The 12,569-nt window shown below is 42.1% G+C and overlaps 1 protein-coding gene and 1 long non-coding RNA gene across 8 annotated transcripts in view; one reads left to right on the forward strand and one right to left on the reverse strand.

Moving 5' to 3' along the window:
* Window positions 1-12,569, reverse strand: part of LOC105692460 — a 196,977-nt gene that overhangs the window by 133,095 nt on the left and 51,313 nt on the right. The window lies entirely within an intron of this gene.
* On the forward strand, window positions 169-2,651 carry LOC125501464. The gene is made up of 3 exons (XR_007279035.1): window positions 169-491; window positions 582-639; window positions 2,296-2,651. It is a non-coding gene; the product is annotated as an uncharacterized LOC125501464 (long non-coding RNA).

Here is a 12,569-nt window from a genome sequence, read left to right on the forward strand (position 1 = left end):
GTCGTCTCCGGTTTGTCCTTTGTTCGCCATTGTCGCAGGGCGATTCTAGAATTAGAAATTTTGCAGGTTCCCCATTGCCAAGTAGTATATAAACGGCGTAATAGGTCCCGCTCCAGAGACCCCCCCCCCCCCTGCCTGTTACGGGAGAAGGAGGAGAAAGAGAAGTTTCAACCCCCTTTTCAAGTTCCGTAAGCGTTATATTCATAAAATTATTATTACACGTACCGCGAATCGTGCATATAACCGGGCATACGTATATTTCCGCACTTCCACGAAAATAAATTTACGCACATGTCGGCGGCTCGAGAAGCGACTCGTGTATATAAATATCGTTAGAATTTTCGCTAGAACACCAGAAGCCAAGCGCTAGGTGATTCAATTTTGGGCATCTGTTATATTCGGCGAACCGCCACTCGACGTCGCGCTACCGGAGGCCGAAAAAACGAGTCCGCTGATTATGCATTTGCTGAGAGACCGCGTGTCCTCTCTTTGTAAGTTCGGTGACAATTTTTTCGTCTTTTTAATTGCGATTCTTCTTTAATGAAAATTTATTGAGAAATATCCGATTATCCCTAATAAAGATCGGCGGGGGCCAATTTAAATTCCAGAATCCACGTGACCGAGCCTCAGGGATTTAAAGTATGTATAATGTATATAATATACATGCGTTCTTAATTCTTTAAGATAGCCACATGGCGCTTGTATGTACATATAATATATCAGGTATATACGTACACGTATATGTATAATAAAACTGTTATGCTCAATTTTGAAGAGAAGAATTTCCTCGAATATATATAACAACAATAATGATAACAATTACGATAACCGGGGAGGATTTTTATATAAATATTTTTGCAATAAAGACCGCGAAATATTTCTTTCAAACTATATATACTTATACTTATAAATGTATAATGTGTATATTACAAGAGAGTTGAATTAAATCGTTCCGCTGTTTTTTTGTAACGCGTCAAGTGCTGATACATTTAAATATATATATTATATTGATTATCGCCAAATAAGAGATATCTTTTTCAGATAACGAGTCCGTATGGTTTTTATAATCTTTCGCGACTCGATTCTCGCGAGCAGCTGCTGTCGCGTGTCCAACTCGTTAGCGACTTTAGGACTATGTTATAATACCTACGTACGGATCGCCGTGCACGTGGCGTCGTTACATTTTAAACTGTTAGAAAAAAGGAAAGAAACCGATTCATGTAACACGTACACGTTCAAAATATTCTCATTGAGGTCTGCACAATCGTTATAGATGTTTGATTTTCTACCAGCTAGTAAAAAGCGAAGCAGATCGCGTTATGAAGTATAGTATATATATAGATTGATTCGCGGCTAACCATAAATCAAAAAGATTATCGATAACTTTATGATAAAAGAATTTAAGAATTTTAATGTTATAAGCTAGACAAATATTTTCATTACGGACTGATGCGTGAAATGTTTATTAATAAACGTTTATCTTTGTCGATAATTTTCTCGAACATCTAAATATATAAGTGTTTAATGTTTTCACACACCGTGACGATGATATTAAGATATGTATCGCCGGCGCTGTTATTCCTTTCAATAAACGATCGGAACACGGTATAAATATTGATGTATATATGGCGGTGATTTTTATTACTCAATTATTATAACGAACGTGATTTGCGAGGATATACCATCTTCGAGAATCTCATCTCGTATCGTAAGTCACACCACGTACTGTACGTAAACGTAGGCGTATTACACCACGCTGCTACAGGGAGGAATAAGAAGAAAAAAAATGTCCGAAAAATTCTCAACGTATTTTTTCCCTTCACTTGTACATATTACAATCTTTGAAACAAGAAGTTATCTCATTCAATCGGGGTTAAAAGACTTGACTCGGCGCAAGATACGCCGGTATATACACGTACTTTAGTTTGAAATTGTCCTGAAATTGATCAAACGAAACCGTCCCGAGATCTGGGCGCTCTTCCGCGAAACGTATAAATGTGCGAAGACGTGAGTCTGCCTATGGATGGCTGCATTGGGAGCGAATTCTTTTTCTTCTCATTTCATATATGTATATACATCGGATACATCTACCGTCCGTAAACACGTAGTTTTCGAGTGAGACGAACGAATTGAAAAAGACAAGATGTTCCGACAAGAATTTTTTTTATTAAATCTGTTCGCACCGTCTCCACGGTATCCCCGCGCGATATAAATATAACTGTGTAGCAAATGGACGAACAGTTTTCACCCACTTTCGTAGATAGATAGGTATATAGAATATATTTGTATTTCGAGGACGTACCCGCACGCAGACCCGGTGCAAAGAGACTCGAAAAATAAATGGATCCCGACGTTATTCTGACACCGTAGTGAAAACTGAACTGGAAAATTGTGTACCAATGCTCAGCTGTTTATACGTACGAATTCGATGTTTATACCGTACACTTTATCTTCATACGATTCGACTCGTGAATTATATATACCACCAATTGCCAACTGGGCGTACAACGATAATGAAAATGAAAAAAAAAAAAATTATCGACTCGTTAGTACCTGACCCAGTAGTACCGAAGAACGATGCGAATGTATAATTACTGAACAATTTCTCAATTTTCGCATTAAAAAATTCAATAAAATGCAAATAAAAATAATTTATCTAACCTGTTTGTTTGTTTTTCCACGTGCCATGTGTATATAGACAATAGGGGAAATAATTTTTGAGACAAGGTGTGTACATCGATAGTTTATGGGTACAACGAATTTCTGAGAGGAGAAAATTTAATCGAATCAACCTGCAAAGAGAGTGCCGCGAATTACGGAAGTATACCGTACCCACCTCGGCGGTTTTAAAGTGGATTAGTTCACGCCTGTATTATGAAAGAGTCTTATATTTCTCAACGGTCGCTCTGCAGCCACGGTGGAGTAGGTAAGATATAACAAGGGTTGCTTCATTTTCACACCTAGCAGTTTCCTCCTCAAATTTTCTCATCTCTTTTCACCACTCTACTGCGGTTATTTGATAATTATAGGTTTTATACAAATTTAATTACGTACAAATAGCTTCCACCAAATTAACCAAGTTTTCTGAATAAGCTACGCTATACCTGTATACATATTAGATCGCCGGCGATATCTTCTCAACCCAACGAAGTAAAACTTCTCTCCGGTTCGGCAAACCACGGCGAGGTAGCCTCGAAAAAAAAAAAAAAGAAAGAAAAAAAAACTGTTGAAAAAACAAAAAGGGAAAGGGTTAAGCCTCGAAGCAGGCGATACACCGCGACCTATAGAGCCCACCTCCTCAGCTGTAAACCAGCAGCAGCGCACAAAAATTTTTACGTACATTGCACCCATGTAGGTATATATGTATATATGTGTATATATATAGGTATACGCTCGCCACATGGAGAAGCGCACGTTTGTAGGTAACACCGGCGTTGTCCAGGGAGGCCGCAGGTATTACCGGCGTTTAAGTGCGCGGCGCGGTCGGGTTGGCAAATTCTAGGCATGAGCCGCGGCTCGGCTAATTAGGGCTTGATTGGTCTCCCCCACTTTTCGCATCGCGAGCTCGCCCTTACCGAGGCAATTTACACGGACGCGTTACGGTCCGCCGCCGCTACCACCACCACCACCATCACCATCACCACGTACAGCTTCCGTTATATATATGTATATATATATAAGGTGTAGCGCACGCTGCACTCTTGTAACGGTATAATTTTACCTACCCGTCAATTTATTCCACGGGTTAATTTCCTTAATTTTCCTACGTAGCTTCCATAACGCGTAGCCCAGCGGTGGAGAAACGAGAGAAAAAAATATTCGCCAAAACTTGACTCTGTCGTATTGTATGTATAGGTATGTATATAACTTTAGGAGGGGATACGGGTTGGTTCGAATAAACCATCGCTGGTAATAAGTCACGTTTCCGTTATAAGGGGATTAAAAAGAACCCCAATTTCGATGAAAACTTGACGAAAATCTGCAGGATTCTTCTCATCATTTACTATGTACTTTTTTCTCATCGGAGTAGGATAAGAATTACACGTGGTTTCGCGGTTGAATGTTATTCATGCTTCTATACCTGTATAATAGTTGTAATAAGCCGTGTCCTCTTGACCAGAAGTACACGCATATAATATAGTGACGGAAGTTTGAGGAGGAGTTAAACTCCGTCCTATTAGTTATAAGTACTTTAGGTGTAGGTATATACATATAGTATAAGGTATTCGCGCGAAGGCTTTTAAGGACGTCGGTTGGTACACCAACCTTACCTTATATGTATGTATATTATACTCGCGTGTTATATTACGGGGACGATGACGTCGAGCTAATCCTTGGGGTAACTGGCTATTACCCTCGTATACGTATACGTATGTATATCTATGTACACGCGAAACAAGAAGACACCTAAAACAAGCTTGTGTACATAAACTCGCCGCATTCGACCCCTGCTGCTTATATGATTATTAATGTGATTACGATTATTATTATGATTATTCTGGTAATTATCGCTATCGTTATCGCGATCTCTTTATTTCCAGACGATAACCGTATAGCGAGGGCTATACATTTGACAAAATTAAGTGAGGCGTTTCACACGACTTATTCTCCAAAAAGTTCGACATGATTTCAAAGAATTATTGTCAAGTGATTTATAATTACCGTCGAGGGTAATATTTATGCGATACGAATGCTGTGTCGGAATCGATTATAATATAATCAGATGTACGATGGACGATTATAGGTTTTAATAATAATTAATAAACCAAAGTGCGGATAAGATTTACGAGATTATGATACTTGAACGCGTAATATACAAACACGGGGTTTTAGATTCGTTTATACGTCGATTAAATTTACTTGTAGATATTACGTCGATCGACTGGTATAAGGAACGAAAGGACGTCTTTTCGTTCTCGCAGACGATGGTCTCTGAGTTCGCTGCAACGCACGCAAAATTCTCAAGCTTAATGTGATGACATTATAATACGAGGACGTAATCTCCGAGACACGCTATACCTACACATATAATTTTTCGCTAATTAAATCTGCGAACTCTCGTTAAACTTTTTCTATACACACACACATGTATATAAATTAACAAAGGTTATAGTAACGCGGTCGATCGAATAGCGTGTGAAACTTCGACGTATAGAAAAATCGGTGAATTCGTGATCGGTAGCAATTAATCAAAACCGTCGATGAGAACGTACAGTCGCATGCTTCGAAGAGAAATAAAAAAGCTCACCGTACTTAATTCGGGGTATAAAATGGACAATCTAATATCCCATTACACAACAAAACGTCATGAGAAATTTTTTTTTTTTTTTCTCGCCCTGCAGGTAAAAGTCCATATATACATCAATATTGGAAGATATCTCGTCGATGATATGTGTATGTCGTAAGAGCTACACACGGCTGAGAATTACGTAATGCATATATGTATATGTATACAATAATATACCGTCTGTATGCACGGAAAGATACTAAGGTGTATATATATACGTCTAAAAGCGCAGGTACGAGAAGTGTGGGGCGTGTACGCGACGAGTGAGAAGGTGAAGCTGGTTACCGATGGTGTCTACGTACACCATATATATATACACGTATGTATATGAATAAAGGGATGGGAGATGCGGGGAGCCGCCTGCGCGATTGCATTAAAACTTTTCTCATCTCTCGCTAATCTTGAAAAATGTTCTCTCATCTTCGCGACGGAGAAATGGAAGGGCTGGTATATGTATACGAAGAGTATACGGTAGTCGCAGTATGGTGCAAAAGCGAAATAAAAAAAAATTGAAAAATATGACGAAAAAGAAGAAGAGTATTAAGGTGTATATAAGGAGAAGAGCTCGAACGAGTGAAGCGAAATAAGAAAAAAAAAAAAAAAAAAAAAAATGAAGAATATGAGTCGAAACTCTGAGAGCCACGCGGCACTAGGTGAAGCCGGGAATCGGGAAGGGGTAATTACCCTCCCGGGTGTTCCACGGGACTCCTTTGCACCCGTACGGAATTCTCGAGATATGTATTTCGCAACTGCTACATTTATACCTCGTATACTCGCTACGCTGCATATAATATATGTATACTATATTTACCCACCCCGACACGTATGCGCTCCCAGGTCTTTAATCCCAAGATGGGGCAGTGCGCTCTTTTACTTTCTTTATTTCCCCATCAAATCAGCCGAAGAAATACGTATATACACCTACAGAGGCAGCCGTATAGTTAAATCACTACTCCCGAGCGAATAATATTTTTCACAAACTAAGTCGACCTACTTTTCGTTCTGATACCGTAACATGTTCAACGCGTAAAATCTACCGTATGAGATAGCCAACGAATCGAACTTCCTATATCTACTATTCGGAAAATTTGGAACTTCAACTCCTTCAAGAGGTATGCGAACGAACTTCGTTCCCTTACTTTGTAACGAGTCTGGACCGGATTTATTCGAGGTTTACTATACACATTCCCAGGTTTACTATACACATTCCCAGGTTTCGTTGCAGCAGCGCAGAGGCGATAAAGGTACATAGGTATAGCGTAGCGGTAACGAAGGTGACCGGGGTCCTGAAGGACTGCAGCACGGGAATAGGATGAAGAGGAGGAGGAGGAGGAGGTAGGTAGGGAGGATCGTCTACCGGAGTAGCCCGCTCCTAGCCCCGGTATTGAACAGATGCGCGCGCATTTATTTCCACTGCATGGCAGTTCTGTTTCCTGGGCTGTGATCGTAATGGCCGCATTTCTCGTTGCCATGGCGATCTACGCGCTCCAGCTGCAGCGGGATGCATTATGTACCGCCTTACCCAAGGTCAGACGATACGAAGTACCCGATAATTTCGACTACCGGGCTTCCCCGGCCCCGGAGAGCTAGACACCCTTGATTTCGTCTAACGTAACGTAACGTAAAATGTAAGACGATCGAAGATACGACGACGACGACGACGACGACGACGACGACGAAGATGCGTAATAATAATACCGTAACGATGGGAGCGGCACCCCGTCGTCGTCGTCGTCGTTAGCTACCGGAGATTAAACAGGTGCATGAATATTTTATACCGGATATCCAACGAGCGTATATGTATACGAGAACCTAAATGAAGTGCTTTTTTATTTTTTTATTTTTTTTTTTTCATTCTCTTTAAAAGATTTATCAACTATCGAAATTGAAACTCAACCTTGGAATGAGATGTTCGGGTTAACAACGCGACGTCGTAGAAATAGTATATACCTGTATCTACTTTTGTTTCCCACGCGGAAGGAGACGACGCTTATCCCGAGACGATCTCTTTACGTGGACGGTAATTTTTACGGTATAACTTTCACGGTGTCGCGCGGATATTGTATATCCCTCGGTCACGATAGCGTCGCTAGATACATGCGAGTAGAAAATATTCGTGAATTGTCGTCAATTCGAATGTGTAACAGATACCGTGTACGGCGCGCTAATATGTATATGTATACGAACAAGAGCGCGGTGCGCGGATTGTCGCACGGCCGACGTTGACTTCTGGTTAAACCGGTGGTACTCGGTGTAAGATATGCAAATTGAATATACGGAGGTTGTCCGGCCCCCGAGTTCCTTAAAAATTTGCATTTGAAATTTTGAGCGCCAACCGTCCGACGTCGTGCGACAGCGGTGGCGAAACGCGGCAAAACCCGGTTCACTTTGTTATTGGCGTACGTGCGCCGTGTCCATGGCAAATATCCCATCCCCCATATATCCACCCTGCAACGTTTCAGGTACCGGAGTTTTATTTACAAATATCTCGTCTCCGGAACAACAAATTGATATTCTTATTTGTTTGCTCACTCAAAGCCCCGCTAGCTCGTTTCATTATTATTATTCAATTTCGTCTGCTCCGTATATACGTCTACGTCTACGTCTACGCAGGAGCTCGGCTCAGAGGTAAGCCGTCCTGTTTACAAGAAAATATTGCACATCCCTACCCCCCCCCCCCCCCCCCCCCCTCAAAATGGGAAAAATAGAAGACACGAAAGAACAAAAAAAAAAAAAAACAACAACATATTTATACATATAAAATAAAAATTCAGGACTAAAAAGGTCCCGAAATAACGTATAAAAAAACCCTAGTCACGTATCTCGCGAAAATGAGAGAACGTAAGAAATGATTGTATACGTGGAAAAACTGGTAGGTACGTAATATCTACGCTAGAGCTATAGAGCGAGTTATATAAGGTAGATGGTGTATATATATACACGATCTTAAACTTGCTTCTCCTCGGAAGCATGCAGCAAGACTGTAGAGTGACTACTAGCTTCGTGGAACGAAAAGAAAAAAAAAAAAGAACAGAAATGAAAAAAAAAAATAAAAAGAGGAAGAGGGTTTGTCAAACGGTCAAGTTATTCGAGAACCGAATAGTCCCCGGTCATATAACTCCGAGTAGATCTGAACCCTTTTTTATAACCCTTTACCGAAGCGAGTCGTATAGTCGTCGTCGTCTCTGCACCGACTCCGTACCTCGAGTAATTATGTTTACCTGAATTCTTTCACTCGGCATTCGCTTACCTCGGTATACATAATAAAAGCTGTGCGGATAGAAGAGGTAAAAAAAAAAAAGGCTTAACAGACGCGTTCCCGGTGCAGTGTCATAAAGCGATTGGATTCCTTTAAACGCGAAGAAGGAGAGAAAAAAAAAAGATACAACATAAAATAAAATAAAGGATCTATCGTTCACCTTCAGGGACGTTCGGTCGGGACATTACAAGAAGAAGAAGAAGAAGAAGGAAAAAAAGGGTTCTCGCCCGGTCGCGGTAGTCCGGTAAGTCGGAAAGGGGTAAAGACCGCTATCTTCTCGGCAAATAGGAAAATTTTGAGGAAAAATCATGGGAAAGAAGAAAAAAAAAAAAAACGAACGCGACATTTTTAGGCAGGTGAGAAAAACCGATGTCCTCGAACGATCGTTCAGTCGAGGTCAGTGCGCGGTTCCTCAAGGATACATTCGTCGTCCACGAAAAGTAGATTTTCTCAAGGATAAAGTACATCATCTCAACCCTTTGCTTCTAAAACTTCTCAAGGACCAAACGAAACCTGACGTGTCTGCGAAGGATCCGACCGAGTTCTCACAAAAATTTTTCCCCATACGTCGAACGTTCGAGGTGAGGTTGATAAAAAGAGTATATACTATGAAAATTGATTGCGAAATCTGATCGAATTTAAAATTTTGTCAACGAACGAATTACACATATGAGAAGGATGCGGGATTGAAAATAGCGCGATTGTAACATACCGGTGCGCAGTGGGTATTTCATGTATGTATACACAGAAGAAACGGATCAACAAAATAAGGGGGGCGCAAGGTCGTGTCATTGACATCAGCCATCCGGGTATACGCGGAGCCCGAGACTCGAGGTGGTATATTCGCGACGCGATCGTATTCAGCGTTTGACAATACGTGGCGGTTGGTCCAAGTAAAAATGGCGTTCAGACTACATTTTGGAACAATATAACGAGCGCGAGTTAAGTGCAAATATGAGTACGCTTATTGTATCGTAATATATATATATATATATATATATATATCCCCTGAAATATAATGTACGTAATAAGAACATTTTTACTCACCGGTCGTACGGACGGCGTCCGCGCCTTGGGGAGTCTGAATTATCCTCCGCAATGATGATCTTACACAGCGAAACGTATAGCGATACGGCGTTAATACAGGCTTTTTGCGTGGGAGCCGGAGCGGAACGGACATATTTACGTTGGCAGGCATCGCTTCGTCGTAAAATCTTTGTAAACGGTCGAACGATATCGGTGGCGGGTCTGATTTTTTTTTTTTTGTTTTTTTTTTCGCGTCCCTCGAATCCGTAGTATCGCATATCGAGAGTAAGGACACTCCCGATTTCTATTAATGTAAACGCGCTCGTCTTTACGGTGAATGTAATTTTCGAAATCTTCGGTGTAACGTATAAAAAGTTCGTGGGTTGTCGAAAAATTTTCGCACACGGTATGGTACGTGGGTTAAGAACGGTTCCATTAGGGAAGCTCGAATCCCCGTGTTCTTGTTATTCGACGGTCCGGTGCCGCTGTATAGGTGTACAGGGCCCGGCGGATATATAACTTGATTTCGCGGGCATAAATTTATAACCTCTGCAACATTCCGAGCGGGCGGCATTTTTTGGAATATTTTTTCCCGGGGAACGCGAAAGAGAGAGAAAACAATTCGCCGCCGATATATGCCGTAGGTAGAGGTGTACACCGTTCGCCTCTCCCCCATCGAGTATATTATATTTGTACCGCACACACACATGCATGTGTACCCGCTATAAGTACGATACCGTGTGTCTGTACGGTCATACATAATACACAACCAGGTGGGGATCCCTATTATCCACGTGAGACAAAAATTGCCAAAGTTACAAGTTTGTGTTGGTGTATATTCCCTCCCCCCCCCCCCCACTTCCTCTCTCCCCCCCCCCATGAGAGATGAAATAAAATAAGAGAAGTATATCCGGTAGATATAATACCGCGGCACGGAGGGAAAAATCGGGCGAGGGTGAAAGAGAGAAGTGGTAGAAGCAGAAGAAGTAGAAGAAGAAGGAGGACTTATACTCGCACTCGAGGTGGGTTGAGGGGTCGAACAACAAAAGTTCAATTTCGAGAAATGACGAAAGAAAATCTTTGCCTGCACGGCGCACCGTTACACGTATTTCCTTTTTCCCCTTGTTCGTATGTGCAGTGTGTGTGTGTATATGAAAATACAGGTGTAAGTACGTCCACGTATCGTACGCATACGTCATACGATATACGGGCGTTTATGTATATTAGTTTCCCCGCCAAAAGATCGAAAAATGCATTTCAATGTTCCTCGTAAAAATGGAGAGGGTGCAGCAGGGTAGGTGTACACCGTATGTACGCAGGTAAATGGAAGACGTATGTAGGTACCCCCACGGAGGGGAATAGACAACGAGAAACTTGGCGCGCGTAGCTGTTTATCGAATCGCGAGTCCCACGGGGGGTTCGTCCGAGGTCAAACGGGGAGGAGGAGGTCGAAAAGGGGTTTCCGTACAGCGGGATGGCCACCACCTAGCTCGTTCCCTTCGCGCTCCTTCGCTCCGGAAGGACATATAACACGGACGAGGACACACTAGCGAATTTTGAACATGTAGCGCGGATATGGTAGTAGTAGTAGCGGAGGAGCGAGCGCGATATCCCCAAGAGTCTCGCATAGCCGGGAAGAGACACGCCGGCGGGTCGTAGGAAGACCGTAGTAGAAAACGGGAGGCCGAGAGGCGTCGGAGAATGGAGAAGACGGGCCGTTCTTCGTCTTCTTCATCTTACTCCGAAGGGCGTTGCAGCAGCAGCAGCGGCGGCAGCAGCAGCAGCAACATCGGTAGCGCAAAAATACTCCAGAGACTAATTTGGTATCCCGGGATCCGAGCCAAGATGTAGTATACCAGCGATCTTTCCATCCCGGTGCAAAGTATACTGCGATATGACTGCACACCGTGTTATCCGAACGTGTGTACGTCAGCGTATGTACGTACCTACATATACCCGGGGGTACATACTTGTATGTAATGTAATATAAAGCTACCTGTTTCTTGTAGCTTTCAGAGGAACGCCGAGCCGGAAAGTCGAAATGATTTTAGCATGCACGAGTGAGGGTGAGAAGGAGGTTGGATGGTTGTAGAGAGACCTCATCTCACGGGCAAAGTTATCCCCATAGATACAGACATATATATATATATATATTTGGAGAAAATCCTTCCTGGCTTGAGGTGGCTTGTTGAAAAGACCCTGACTCGGGTGAAAATTGCTAACTTAACATCCCCCGTTCGGATAGCGAGCGAAAAATAATGATTCGTCCAACCGCGGAACTTAAGATGAGATGCACGAAATGACCGCGCGCGATAATTACCAAGGGGAAACTAGATTGTATTGAAAAAAAAAAAAAAAACTTCAATCTATATTATAACGGAGACACGTGTTTTGCGGACGATAACGAGGCTATCAAAATTTGTGGGGGAAGAAAGATTTTAGCTAAAGAGAGGAAAAAAAAAAACAAAAAAAAAATTGGATGGGTGTATAAAGAAATTGAGCGCGTGCCGCGAATGAAATAATAATTCCAGGGGTTTTGAATTTAGTTTTACCTTTAGGTTCCCGCTCACGTATAACGATTTAAGGTATATCTATACGTAAGCTCGCGTAGATATAAAAATCAGGTGAAATGACGGATATATCTCGGTCGCAGGTGTGATCTATGCGCCAACAGCCGCGTCCGCTTATAGGTGTATGTATCTAGGTACACGCATATTTGAGGCGTTGAAAATTTTTCCATGAAAATCTTTCGGATCTCCATGCCGCCAACGCGAGGGTAGATATACATCCGCACAGCGAGCGAACATCGCCTATACAGATATCTTACACGGTTTTCAACCTTCCGCAGCTGGGGCACCTTGGCAAACTAGATGGAGAAACATCAGCTATGCGCAACTCGTTTCCAGCGACATGTATAGGAGACTCCGGGAATTTCTTCGTCTTCTTTTTTAGTTTGCAGTTTTTTTTTTTTCCTCATTTTTTTTCCCCTCATTTTTT

This window comes from Athalia rosae, chromosome 6 (assembly GCF_917208135.1).
Source record: "Athalia rosae chromosome 6, iyAthRosa1.1, whole genome shotgun sequence".
In the NCBI taxonomy this organism is placed as follows: Eukaryota; Metazoa; Arthropoda; class Insecta; order Hymenoptera; family Athaliidae; genus Athalia; species Athalia rosae.